The sequence below is a fragment of the Lissotriton helveticus genome, chromosome 9, assembly GCF_964261635.1.
Source record: "Lissotriton helveticus chromosome 9, aLisHel1.1, whole genome shotgun sequence".
In the NCBI taxonomy this organism is placed as follows: domain Eukaryota; kingdom Metazoa; phylum Chordata; class Amphibia; order Caudata; family Salamandridae; genus Lissotriton; species Lissotriton helveticus.
The window spans coordinates 1,161,219,350-1,161,234,971 of NC_136070.1; positions in this window are offsets into that span (position 1 = coordinate 1,161,219,350).

The window sequence follows — 15,622 nt, forward strand, 5'->3', positions numbered from 1 at the left end:
AGGGAAACTACAAAAGAGGATGTTGTAATTCATGTAAGAGAGCACAACCACTCTCTAAATATGACAGAATAGAAGTAAGGAAGGCATTACAGGATATGTATGAGAGGCAGGCACTAGCTCCCAGGAACACACAACCAAATCTCTTAAAGATATACTGCGTAAAGTCACTGAACACATCACAGGCCGACTACAACTTATACCAACTTTAAAACATTTAATTGCTCAAACTAAAAAAGCCACCAGTGATACACCTTCTGTCCCTAGGAGGTACATTAGTCATAGAAATACCGGAAAAAGTAACATTGACATATAATTAGTAACCTTTCCTTTTACATGATGACCAAAACCAGGGGTCGCCAACCTTTTCTTTCGTCTGAACTACTTCTGATCACTGAAAATCATAGTGAGCTACTGAAGGACAAGTAACTCGAGCAATGTTAACTGACACCCCTATGCTCATTTTCATTGATTATGACTAACGTTCATGGTGCCAAACAAAATACTTTGACTAAAGGAACTATGACAGGTCTGTGTACCAAACAATAGGGACAAAGGGGCAAGTTTAAAGAGGTCCAGCATACATGCCCCACAGATACAGTAAGCAAAGAGGGTATGAAGTACCTCAGGGTCTGAGTGAATCAACGTCGAGGTGTAGGTGGGAGTAACACCAAGGAATGGTCGTCCCATCTGGAGTGGAAACAGGTGGAATATCCCTTGTCAGAACTAGGGCTCTCACACACCTAGCAAGATAGGTGTCATACTTCATCATATGAGCCTGCCCCTCATCAGGTTGGCGCTGCAATACCTGATGGGCACCCAATACGGGGCTCTTTGGCAGGGATCTTTTGTTCCTGCCGTTGGGTGCAGTGGGGGTAAGGGGCCTAGTGTGTGTAGATGTGGAGTGAATGGATTAAAACAGGTCAGTTAGTCCTAGCAGTAATTTATTCAGGAAGATAAACTGCCTGAGTAAAAACAGGAAGAGTGGCAATGAACTAGATGTTAAGTTTCTAGTTGTGTATGCTCTACTCTCTAGCGGTCAACATGTTTCGTGCTCTATGCGTCAGGAGGATCAAGGCACTTCATCAGGACCAAATGTGACTATCTACACGACATGATAAGTGAAAACCATCGCGGTTCCGGCGGCAGGGTAGGTCAAGTTGTGAGCTTTTACTGAACATGGGACACACATTGGTGTCCATTTCGACCGCTGGACTCTGATGCAGGCCTCCAAAGACAGCAACTCTGGGTACCTACCTGATCAATCAATCAATCAATCATGCCATTTGTATAGCGCACTACTCACCCGGGAGGGTCTCAAGGCGCTTGGGGGGAGGGGTATGCTACTGCTCGAACAGCCAGGTCTTGAGTTGTTTCCTGAAGGCGAGATGATCCTGGGTCAGCCGAAGGTGGATGGGGAGGGAGTTGGAGAACTCCTTGACGATAGTGAAGAGCTCTTTGCTGTCGTGGGCGTTGTTGTCCAGTCGTTCCTTCAGGGATTTCTTCTTGGTGGTGCGGATGAGCTGGTGGTGCTTGCGGGTAGCGTGTTTGAGGGCGGTCATGTTGTCGGTGGTCCGGTCGAGGAGCCAGGCTTTCTCGAGGGTGCGGCAGGTCTTCTTGGAGTCCTTGAGGTCGTCGGTGAACCAGGATGCCTTCTTGCTTCTGGGTCTGCTGGGAGGGTTCTTTAGTGGCGCGAGGTCGTCGGCGCAGGCGGTCAGCCACTGTGTGAAGTTGCGGGCTGCTTCGTTGGGGTCCGTTGTGTTGGCGGGTGGGCTCTGGCTGAGGGAGGTGGTGAACTGGTCTGCGGTGATCTTGCTCCAATTCCTGTGAGGTACCTGTTGCGGGTGGTGGAGGGTCGTGGATCTTTTGAAGCTGAAGTGGACGCAGCTGTGGTCGGTCCAGTGGAGTCCGGTGGCGTGGCTGAAGGTGATGTACTTGCTGGAAGAGAAGACGGGATCAAGCGTGTGGCCGGCGTAGTGGGTGGGTGTGTTGACCAGTTGCTTGAGTCCGAGGTTGGTGAGGTTTTCCAGCAGGGCGGTGGTGTTGCGGTCCTTGTTGTTCTCCAGGTGGAAGTTGAGGTCCCCGAGGAGGATGTAGTCGGTGGAGGGGAGGGCGTGCGGGCTGATGAAGTCTGTGATGTCTTCGCTGAATTGTGTGCGTGGTCCCGGGGGTCTGTAGACGAGGGTGCCTCTGAGGGTCGTCTTAGGGTCGGTGTGAATCTGGAAGTGGAGATGTTCGGCTGCGGCGAAGGAGTCGTTGGCGTCGGTCGTGATGCGGATGGTGTTCCTGTGGACGATGGCGATGCCACGGTCCCTCCTGATGATCTTGTACCCGTCCGGGATGGCGATGTCGGGTGCAGAGGAGGCGTTCATCCAGGTTTCCGTGAGGAAGGCGACGTCCGGTGATGTAGCGTCGAGGAGGTTCCAGAGTTCCATGGCGTGTCTGTGGACGGAGAGGGTGTTGATCAGGATGCACTTGAGGTGGTTGCTGCTGGTGTTTGTCTTGGCGGGTGCGGGGCAGGTTCGGAGGCAGGTGTACTTGCAGGTGCAGCAGGTGAAGGGTCCGTGGGTGCGTCTCGGGGTGGCTCGGCAGCAGGCGTGGGTCCGGCCGGCATTGAGTGCGTTGAGAGTGGCGGCGTCGTAGGTCAGTCGGGTCGTCTTGCCTCGGCGGGGAAGGGCCAGGGGTCCTGGCGCTGGGCGCGGGCCAGGCGTAGACGGGCGCAGACGGGCTTACCTTTGGCGCACCTTCGGCGCTCAATAGGTGCACCCGCTGCGCGCGTTCGCTGCGCAGTCGCTCTGGGGGCGTCATATGTAAGGAGCCGGGAGGGAGGAGCAGCTGGGTGGCGGGAGCGGGGCGGCGAATGGAATCACAGGGGGGCGGGGCCGCAGGGAGGCAGCGGCGGGAAATTCCAAGAAGCAGCGGGCAGCGGGAAATTCCCAGGAGCAGCGGGAAATTCCCAGGAGCAGCGGGAAATTCCCAGGAGCAGCGGGCAGGGAGCGAAGGAATCTGCAGGCAGGAGGCGGCAAAGGCAGGCAGGAGCAGCAGCAGTGAGTGGGGCGACCAAGCCCTGTGGAGGGCTGAGCGGTCACCTGATAACATGGTATGTAGGTTTTCACTTACTGCTAAGACTAACTGACCTGTTTTAATCCACTCATATGATGAAGCATGACACCTACCTTCCTAGGTGTGTGAGAGCCCTAGTTCCGACAAGGAATATTCCCCCTGTTTCCACTCCAGGTGGGACGACCATTCCTTGGTGTTACTCTCACCTACACCTCGACGTTAATTCACTCAGACCCTGAGGGACTTCATACCCTCTTTGCTCACTATGACAGGTCTGGCATTTGTTTCAGTGAGAGCGTGGTCTTTGGGGATGTGTGAACATATCTGCATATGAATGAAATATATGTGTATGGGTGAATGAGTCTGTCACATGTACTTCTGGCACGGGACATAGCTTTAGCAATAAGTGGCACTGTTACATGTAAAACCATTTTTTTAATGGGAGAAATTGAAAGTGTAGAAAAATTTTCATAATATGGAAAAAAATTCTGCACTTTGAGGGTTAATATGTACAAGGGGATTGGACCACTGGCATATTCACTTTTACCGATGTTCCTTTGGTGCAATGCCCTGCTCCATACTTACAAAGTGGCATTAAGCCACTTTTTGTTTCTTAATGCCGCTTTGTAAATATGGTACACTTTCAGGCAGGTATCTGCGTGAAGGGGGCATGCAATGGGTGTTGCTGAGGGCATTCCACTGCAACACCCATTGCTTTTGGATGACTGTTTTTTCCATTCACAAAATTCACCCCTTCGGTGCAGGCCACCTTCTCCCAGGGAATGAGAAATATCTCTCAGTGGATGAGGAATAATTTTTTACAGTGCAATGTGGGGAAGACAGAAATAATGCTTTTTGGGGAAGCCCAACTACTGTGGTCCCCGACTGGTGGGCTTCAGATCTAGGCACTCCCCCTATCCCTAAAACCTGTGTGAAAAACGTAGGTGTCCGAATAGAACAGACCCTTACCATGAAAGAGCATGCTGCTCAGACAGCCGGATCATGCTTTCATGTATTGGGCCTATTACGTTGCATGCTTTCATGTATTGGGCCTATTACATTGCATTCTTCCCTTGCTCCCTGACTCATCCAGGAAGACGCTAACCCAGGCGCTTATATTAAGACGCCTGGATTATTGCAATAGCCTCCTGTTGTCAGCCAATGAGTCCGCCCTGGATCGCCTGATTGTTTATGTATTTACAAGAATACAGCGCACCCCTGTGTTTTTCCCCAAAACAATCATCAAATAATGGTGATTTGCTACTTCTATGTGTGCTGCAGAATGCACCACACATAGAAAAAGCAAATCACAATTATTGATTGTTTATATGCAGGAAGGGACAACTTGTTGCACATAAACAATCATCCTTGTAATGCAGACACCCTTGCAGTCTGGTGCAGGGTATCTGTGTTGGCGCTAGGCAGCTATTTTAAGTGGCAGCGCTAGTAAAAACACAGAGGTGCACCATATTCTTGTAAATATGGTGCATCCCCGTGATTTGGAAATGGCACAGTGCTTCAAAATTTCCTTCTACATAATTGTGCCTCTAAATTTCTCCCACTTAAAAAAATGACTGTATTTTTTGGTTATAAATATGACACTGTGTCTAACAGCCACCGGGAGCAAGATGCCTGCTGTGTGTAAATGCCCTATAGACATGGTGCCATATTTATAACAGAAAAATACAGACATTTGTTAGAATAGGAGACATTTAAAGTGAAAAAACATGCTTCATATAATATGAAAAAGTAAATGACTTGGGGGTCGATTACGATTTCATTAGGAAGGGCTCCGGATGGGATTCGGTATTGCAGAATCCGATTCGGAACCCTTGTTTCCTATCGAATCATACAGTTTTCCCAATGACCAATTACGATGTCCGGAAACTGTATGAGCAATCTGAATCGGTTCCGAAAGGCACTGGGTCGGTCCGAGTCTTTCAGAGCCGAATTGTTTAGCGCAATAGGCACGGTTTCCGGACGAGCGATGATGATGACCGATTCGGACAGCCGTCCGAATGGGTTTGCCTGAGACAAAACAGCTTTTAGAATCAGTCTTTGGAGGCCCGTTGCGGGACCCCCTTCACCCGGAAGTGACCAAATGTGGCCCGTGATGAAGAGTTAACTTACTCATTAAGTTAACTCTTCACTTTCATTTTCTCCCATTTAATAGAAATCAGACACATCAGTTATTTTGTTCATGTGCTTCAACATGAATTGACAAGGACTTTTATTTAAGCTTTAAATAACTCAGTGTTTCCTTTTCACCTCTGTGCCCTTGTTCATAAATCTGACTCCAGCACTGCTCATTATCAGGCCTTGCTATCTGCAGACTGTTGGATAAACACAGACTTCCCTCAACTTTAAAAATAAAATGTGACGCTGTGCTGATTAGAAAATTAACTCAAGACTATGAGCTACTCTGAAGGTGTCCGTAAGCTACTGGTAACTCGTAATCGACTGTTTGGAGACATCTGACCTGAACACTGAGAAACAAATCCTACTGTGCTCTACAGCAAATAACTTACTAAAACTAATCCATTGTCAAACCTAGATGAATGAAGGGACCTTCAAAAGGTGTCCCAAACCATTCACCATACATGGTGATTATCAAAACACAAATATCCCGTTTATATGTACCCTACTACTAAATAAACAAATCAGCACTTATTATGACCTCTTAAACCACATAAAACATGAACCAAATAACTACTAGCCACAAAAATAAGTGAAGAAAGTAAGCCATGATTCAAACCATTTTAAAAATGTCCCTCAAGACAGCTATATAAGGCTGTTACGATCATTTCAATATAAGCTTATGGAGACACCACCAACAATCTGCACTAAGGACCTGATTACGACTTTGGAATTGTGGGAGGGGGTCTGCCACACGACCACCCCACTCTGCCAAAGCTGTTCTGGTGTCTGGTGGGCGTTTCTTTGTTGGTACCATGGCAGTGCCTCTAAAAATGGGCACTGCAATGGAAGCCCAAAGGCCATTCCAGCACAGCATGGACTGTAAAGTCCGTGCCGTGCTGGAACTGGGGGTGCATGCACACACGGGGGCACAACATGTGCCCCCTGCTCGCACCAACATGCATGGGGCAAAGACGGACCTGGAGGACCCCCTTTGTTTCATGGCCGCCAGTAGTTTCATAGCGTAAGAACCTCCATGACACCGCTGGCAGTCATGAAACTCATAATGTGCATGGCGGTGCTGCTGTGGCACCAGCATATTGTGAGCCCCTGACCGCTGCACCACCGCCAGGGAATGTGTTTTCTGGTGGTTGCAGCAGTTCAATGGCAGTTGGACCACCAGAATTGTAACAGGGCAGTCAGACCGCTGATTCGGTTGTGGCCGGACCACCAATGCCATGCCACCATGACTTTGGCGGTTCACAGACGGCCAAACTCATAACAAGGCCCTAAGTGTTAAATTCTCTACAAACAGTCAATTTGCCATTGAAATAATAAACAATGATAGCACTAGCATATGTCCCTATCACAGAGGTAGCTAACCACTAGAATTTACTAATATTTACTAAAATTCTACCAACAAAATGAAGACAAACTAAGCCTCATTGGATTATTTTGAAGAGACTTGGGTTGGGAGACTGCTTCATTCCAGATACGGAGGTCAATCCAAATTCCAAATACCATGGTTGATTGTCTATGATAGCACTTTGGCACAGGAAGCTAAAACAAACAACACAGTGGAAGGGTGGCACAATGCCTTCCAATCAACACTAGGCAAAACACAACCAGCACTCTATAAATGTATACCAGCATTACAAATAGAGCAAAGCTACGAACAACTAGCAAAGGTTCAATCCATTAACAAGAGCATCCCTAAACATAGCAAACAAGCCAAAAGAATATATGACATGCTAAAATTTAAAGTCAATCTCTTCATAAATAACAAATGAGTACATTACATATAAATTATTGGCCATCAGCATATTACAAAATAAATAGTAACCTACCAATGTCCCCAAAAACTATTCCAACATATAAGCCAACATGACCAATCATTTTTTAATAAATAATAAATAGAATATTTTATTACATAAGTCTAAAAATTAAATAAAGTTCTAATGTTAATGAAGATTGAAATAATAAACTGATATATGAATTATTTCAACAAAAAATGTAACCGTTACCAACTAAAAAAACTAAAGAACAAACTGAATCCATCACATAAAATAATTACAACATATAAACCATACAATTCAAAATAACAATCACAAAAATATTTACAAAAACAATAAAATATCAAATTTCCTACCCCAAAGAAGCAAAAAAAATAAGACTTACTGTTGTGCAGCTGCAGTTCTTCCTCTGAATCTTGTAGTCAAAATTAGCATTCCATCAAAAATGAGAAAATTATTACCCAAAAAGCCCAAAAATAAGATGCAAAAATAAAACAAATCTAATAAAGATGCCTTAAAGCAATACCTAGGAACCATAAAACACCCAAATAAGTGTTATAAAAAGAAATGCTCAAGGAATACCAAAAAAGGAAATCAAAGTAAAAAGCATTGGTTTATTATAAACCAAAATGTACTTCTTTAAAATGCCCATGGGACACATTTGTAGGCAAAAAACCAGTAAAGTAAATAAGAAAACATATATGCAAAACACATTCCATTACCGAAAAAACATATACATCACTCTTTATCATCATAGATAACAGAGCACAATTTAACATAACATAACAATACCGTACTTAAACAGTGTACAAAAACTCAAACCCTTAAACTAGTGAAAATCACTACTATTATTACATCTAAGTATACAAATAACCACAAAGAACACTATAACTAACTTCTAGACCTCCCCCCATCTCTCCCTACCTTTAAAACATCCTTAAAAAAGGACTTACCTATTCCGACAAACAACAGCATCTTACCACAACCTGGTGTTCTGGAGGCTGGATGGGGTAGCAGAGCTGAGCATAACTCCACTTAAACCTGCATAGCTGGTACACTGCCTTCACACAAAAGGCCTAACAACCCTGTATTGCCACTGCAGCAAGCTTGGAGTCAGAGCATGGGAATTCCAAGCACTTCAGAGAACCTTTCCAGGAACTTCACCCACAATCCAGAAGAAGGACACCAGGGTATAAAAATAGGATCATCAGACCCTCTCTCTAGTTGACTACTGGACCTCCAGAAGGACTCTCAGAGAACTGCCTGCTGCTGTGACCTGCTGTGTACTCCACCAGACTGCTACTGTACCTGGAAGGACTGTCCTGCTGCCTGTAGCCTGCCTAACCCCTTTAGAGACCTGCCCTGCTGTTGAGCCCTGCATCTTCATATGCACCCAGGACTCCTAGGGCTAATTTGCCTGCCTCCTGTTCAGAGCCACAGGGACAAAATAGGATCCCACCATCTGGAACCCACACCTGTACCCAGCCTGAGTGATTTCTGAACCCCCAAGAGGTATCCCATACACCCTGGACCCTTGGGTGTGGTACTAAAAGTGTCTAGATGGCCATTTGTCAAAGCTGAGGACTTCAACAAAATTTGGCACAAAAGTGCTCTGAGAAACTTGAGGAGCCTGGGACCAACCTGGTTGCCTATCTGCCCGAGGTGCATAGCCCATCGGATTTACTTTGCGGCTTCACCTGCTACAGTTTTCTGCTTTGTCCCGATGAAGTTTTTCAACTTACATTTTGGCGACTAAGTCCAAACATAGAAATCTTCACCACAACTTTGACCCACGGCAATCTGACGACCGCCCTCCCTCCTCAGACACCTGTTGCTGTCTTGCCCCGCTAAACTTTACCTCTCAGACATTTTTTGTCACAAATTTTGCCAAGCTGTGTATGGACTGCATTAACTTTTGACTTTGACCCAGTCTCACATGACTAGATGCCTGTGGTTGGCACTTTGATCTTTTAGGTGTTATTTTGAAGCTTAAGCTTTAAAAATTCATAACTCCAGTTCTACTGACTGGATGTTTGTCATTTTGGTGTCAAATATTTTATTAAAATGTACTCTATTTTTTTTTTTTTAATGTGGGATTTTTATTGTGTTGTGTTTTTACTTTATTACTGTTTGTGTGATGCATAAACACTTTACACATTGCCTCTAAGTTAAGCCTGACTACTTTTTGGGCCAAACTACCAGGGTTAAGCACAGGTTAATTTAGTTTCTTTTTCTGGTTTACCCTACAGGGGATTGTGGCTGTTGCTTGACCGTGGCTCACAGCCTAGTCAATCAACAACCCAATTTCATACAGTAGTGGTAAAAAAATGGAACGAAAATGAAATTAACTATCTCCCCATAGAAATAAATGGGAAATAATGTAAACATTTTGAAAACATGTAAACAATTATTAAACATGTAAATCATGTCAAAATATAATGTAAATGTGTAAAGTATGAAATAAATATTAGTATAAAATATATACAAGTATTTCATGCTTACTCAAAATGATGTTGAAAATATGTATATAAAATAATTTAGGAGATGTTAAAAAGTGTTAAAACAATAAACAAAAGTGGAAAATGTACAACATACAATAGTATTTTAATAGAATGTAAATTTTTTATGTAATAATAAAAATCATAATTTTGTTGTCATTTAACTATATAAATGTTTATTTTTAAGTTGAAATATATATGTTTAAAAATGTAAAACTATACATTAAATAAACTTTGAAAACAGAAATAAAATGGGAAAAATGTGTTACATGTCTTTATTTGATAAAAAATGTAATTAATGATATTGTTCCTGACAAACATACAGCTAACTATTTTTTATTTTATTTCTAAATGGCAACAATACTAATTGAATATCACAAACTATTTCTATTACATAAAAATACATTTGAAACAAAGTATATCTGACTAAAATTATAAAATTAAATAATCACACTCTAACATAAACCATTTTTTAAGAAAGTGTTGGAAACTAAATGGGTGATATTTACTATTTCACCCACAATCTAAATCAATTTGGGGACAGTATTATACACTAAAGGGGTAACATTTACTATTGCCACTCCAATCTAAACCAATATGGGGAAAGTGTTGGACACTAAAAGGGTGCCATTCACTATTAACATTCCAACCAAAAAGATAGCAATTGGGATGAGTATATTTCCCCGTTAGACTTTGTATAAACTTTTCCTTGGGTGCACAAGTATTTTGTTCTTGAAATTATTGACCCTGACTTTACACATAATTGCTGGTCATACTTTGTTCTTTGCAAGTATGTTTTCTTTGTCTGGTTTTAACACTTATTTTGGAATTACCTCACGGGGGTATATTCTTTAATGTGACTTTTACTCAATAAAATAAAATACTTGTTGCTTATAGTAATTCGAACAATTTCTGTGATTTATTATTTTTCCAACAGTATTGTGTTCAAATGTATTGCTTAGCGATCCTTGTTCCTTTAACTACCATCCTCTTCTGGGGCACGGGATGACCCCACCTCAGTCACTATTAAGGAACCATCTGATAGTATGAGATGCAGCCTCATTGATGCAAGGTCATTGGTAAGAAACACTTTTAAGATCAACATGATTCTAGAGACCAAACATTTGGATGCACTGTTTATAACAGAAACATGAACCTCTCAGGAAACAGCCATAGATGTTGATAGAGTATGCTCGGCAGGTTTCAAAATCCTACACAGGCCAAGAGAAAATAGGAATGGAGGAGGAGTGGGAATTATTTTTAAAGAGGAATTGAATTTTTCACCTTAGCATTAGACAAACTGATAGGCCTAGAACTAATGGGTTTACATTAAAATCAGAAAAGGGGTGCATTTTTTCAGGAAATCTTTGCTATCGGCCACCTGGTCCTAAAACCCCTTCTCTGCAATAATTTATAGAGACTGTTGCCAATATGACTCTTGCACACTCAAACTTTTTAACTCTGGGCAATTTCAACTTATGGGTGGAGGGTGATCAATCACTTTCCTTTAAGGAACTGTAAGGTTCATGTGAAATAGTGAGGGTACGCCAATAGGTCCATGGTCCCACTCACCATGGCGGTCACACCTTGGACCTTAATGTCTCACCAGAGGAATTCATTGTAATTCAAGATATTTTACCCTTGTGCAGGACCGACCACGCTTTAGTGGAAGTCCATATTAAAATAAAGGATCTAAATATTCCAAATACAGAATCTATCAGGATGAGACAAGGAACGGCTTGGCAAAAACTTAATAGACCAACACATGGAAAGTTATCTGACTTGGCTACAACGTTTGACTGCATGCGGTCAGTTGATCACAACTATGAAGCTTTACAGAGAAGTATTCTTGAGACGTTAGCTAAAGAAATGCAATAAAAAACATTAACGCTCGATGTAGGCCCTCAGCCTCCTTGTATAGTATCGAATTAAAGTTTTTAAATCAAGCTAGTAGAAAGCTAGCACCTTAAACATATATAAGAAAGAGGTGGGTGAGGCAAAAGCCAATCATTATGCTAATGCAACCCTAAAAGCTCCAAACAGCGCAAAAAAGTTTTTCATATTATGCGTGAATTATCGAATTCGAAGTGCATAAATCAAGTAATTAAACCCTCACAAGCACTCTGTGATAATCTTGCCAAAAATATTCTAGGAGACATAGGAAACACTCACCAAATGACTGACCTGGGCCCTAAAGCTGACCTTTCTGATATGAGAAATTAATTTCTAATGATGGTCCTGGAGTAATTATGGATGACTTACCCACCAGACCTTTTGCTAAGCTACAGTCTTTTGAATCAATGTCTGAGGATTGCTTTCGAGCAATTGCAATGGCTACCACCTCTGGCTCACCTCTTAACCTTCTACCGTATAGTGTGGAAAGATATAGCCGATGAATTAATCTCACCACTACTGAAATTATGCAGCCAATCACTGAAATTAGGCTTGGTTCCATGGGCCTGGAAAAAGGCTTTAGTTACCGCCCTATTGAAAAAAGCACTCCGCTGACCCTTTGGTCCTTAGGAATTACAGACCAATATCGGTACTACATTTCCCTGCAAAAATCCAAAAACAATATGCTAATAAAATAATGTCCAGGCATCTGGAAGACCAAAATCTCATAGGAGAGGAGCTGTTTGGATTCAGACTAAGGCCTGGAACTGAATCTGCATTGCTAGGGGTTGTGGATGAACTCCAGATGAGAGTAGATAGTGGTTGGTCAGCGGTGTTGATACTACTCGTCCTATTAATCGCTTTTGATACAGTGAATCACAATACATTACTGACAAGACTCGCTGTGAATGGAGTGAGCAACATAGTACCGAACTGGATACGCTCTAACCTGCCAAATCGTTACCAAGCAGTTTCCCTAACCGCTTACTGTTCTGACTTTAAAACATGGAGTCCAACAAGGTTCTGCGCTGAGCCCAATTCTTATGTGAAGCCTTTAATAATTCTAATCAAAGGCCATAACATCTGGGCTGTTAACTATGCTGATGACACACAACTGATTCTGTCTATAGAGAGCAATAAGCCAGATGCTTTAGACTCCTTTCACAACTGTATGAGTGACATTGTCAAATGCCTAGAGAAGAATTCCTGAAAAAATGTGATGGGGACAAAACTGTGTTCATCTGCTCTCCGGCTAATAAAGCCTGTGTGAAACTTCTTCTAAATTTCTGGCCTCTGACAAAAGATGATGAGCTAAGAGACTCAGAGACGGCGTGTGTTGTGTCTTTTGAGTAAGAAATGATGGGACCATTTTGGTTTCTGACAAACTCCATAGAACAGTAACGTTAGTGCATGGGTGTGGGTGATAGAATCCTTAACGTAGAGTGTTCAGTTAATGGTTACACGCTAGAAAATAAAGGCACGTAATACTAAGTTCCGTGTGTGGCATGATCATTTGCATGTACCCGGGCTGGGGGAGGATGCTATTGTGCGCAACCTGGGGGGTCACTTTGAACAATAAGCTTTCCATGGAGAGTCATGTAAATAAAGTTACTGCTACCTGTTTCGCATTCCATTAGAGTCTAAGGAAATTGTTGCTGTTCCTGCCCTCCCAAGCTAAACGTTTAATTGTGCTAAGTGTGTTACTAAGTAGGCTGGACTACTGCAACACTTTGTTGCTAGGATTATCGGACCAAGGGCAAGCAGAAACTGCAAAATTGGCAATAAATAGGCAAATCAGCATGGAGGGTGCATCATGAACACCGTACAAGATGGCTGCTGGACTTTAGATCTCCCAATCGGCTCGGGCGCACATCGGAACGTAGCGCTCCTTCAAGCTGGCATCTTCCTTTTCGAGCATTTTCTCTTCACCCACCAGCATTTATCATGACCCTATTTTCCTAATAGATGTTGTAGGCGCCGCCATTTTGATTTCTTGTGAGTAAAATATTAGAATCGTCATGCTGGATGCAGTCTCCTTCATTTAATTTGGTGAACACCACTTTGTCATGCCCCTCACAGCAAGCAGCTTGTGTTAGGAAGCATTGTACTTTGACTCTTCATGTGTTCTTGAGGTGATTTGAATCTCACAACCCATAAAGACTACAAATATTCTCCTCAGTGTCTCTATTGTGTCAGCATTCTAGATAAACTTTCATTCTTCAACAAGTCAGGTGCTATTAATTATTTTCCGTATTCCGCATAGCTTTCATTTTTAGTTATTTTTGCTCTTATACACCAGTCACTAAACAAAGGATTCCTTCATCGTTATTTTGGCTTTGCTTATTACCTTGCCATTTCATCTTTCTGGTGGGCATGACATACTCTAATCTGGAATTTTCATTAGGCTGAGCTACAGGGCTTGAATATGACTTTTGTCCCCTTTTGGAAATGATATAGTACCACTTATTTTGCTCTCATCCATTTTGGCTCCTGTATGGGTAGGTCCTTGAGGCAAAAGGATAGAGTTTCACCTCACTCATCTCCCATTAGGAGTATTACACATCCTAGGAGCTGTCAAGGGGACCTTACTCCCAGGTCCTTATCAGCCCTCATGGAGAGATCCAGTGATCAGGGGATGGCAAGCTCTACAGTTGCGACTAGTGCAATGTTGAAGAAATCTTTTGCTTCTGTTAAGAGACTTAAGAAAGACTCAAATTCTTCTTCCAAGTCACCTCCACCTTGGATTATATAATTGAGGAAATATGAGCTTTAAAGCTATTTGTTGTTTAAACTAATAATTCCCTGGTATGTATTGAATAGAAATGGTCCTCTAATGACCAATGAATTACCTCTGTGAAGCAGATGATTAGTAATTTGGAAGACTCTCTCCCAGTCGTCTTTCAACTGACAAAGAAATTAGAGCTCCTTAATCGGACATTAGATGACTTGGAAAATACGAATCGGAGAACCAATTTACATCTTTACAGAGAACTTAGAGGGAAGCAGTAACATTTCTTTTTTGCAATGGATCATCCCTAATATAGCCCATTTACCTGACCACAGTCAGCTCAATATCTAACGTGCTCATCACCTTGATGCCAAACATTCTGGCACAACCACCCGTCAAGGGCCTAGGGACATTATTATATTGTTGTTGCGGCACACCGATTTAATGTTCATCCTCTCTGCGACTAAACAAGCTGGCCCACTCAAGTAGTCTGGCCATAGGATCTTTGTCACGCAGGATGTCTCCAACGCAATGGCCACAAGGAGAAAATGTTTTCTTGAACTTCGTCCTCAACTACAATCTATGAATTTTAGATCTGGTTTTGTTCATCCTTGGTTTTTTTTAGAATTACTTATAAGGAAACCCCATGCACCCTTGAGGACCCAGCTAAACTGATGGGATTTCTTAAACAACATTGTCTGGAGGGTATGGAAATTGGTGCCACAGAAAAACATGAATGTTATTTTCACCTTATTGTTATCTTTTAATGATTGACATATTGTTTATCTTTTTTATTTTGGTATTGCAGCTTAACAATTTGTTTAATTAGCTTCTGTCTCATTGCTTTTCAGCCTCAAGCATTTCATGGCATTTGTTTCCTGTCATAGTGTGTTCTATCCCTTTTATGTCTATGCAGTTTCCACATAATTATTTCTCTCGCAATCCATTGTTTGGTGGTACATTTTTATACCCTCCCTAAATATTGTTGTATTTTAGGGAGTCTTCACATGCTTGTACACCTCTGACCAATGGATGTTTGTTTTATTTTGTCTTTTTATTGTGTGCTTTCTGTGTTTGCTGGAGTCAATTTGGTTGCATAATTTCTTAGGTGCTCAGTAATCTCCTGATCCTTTGGGATATATTTCTTGTCCTGTGAACACTTTCATGTGACTACGTTTCTTTTCCCTGTGTTTCCTCTATTTTTTCCTCATTTTGTTCTCTTTTCTCTCTCTGCTCTATTGCCTCTTCCATTATTAAATATTAATAACTAGCTTACCCGTTGCGCGTTGCTGCGATCTCAAAATAAAGGAAATTTAAGGAAACTTGTTTACATTGAAATGTTTTCCATATTAAAATTGTTGTTTTAAGTCTGTTTTTTTATTCGAGTGCTTGTGGATACATGATATTTTTTGTTTTTCCATCTGGTGCGTAGACGTATAAATCAGAAGGTTTTCCGACGCGTGAGCTGGCCACATAAAGTTGTCCATGTGAGAAGCACGGATTCTCCAAATCTA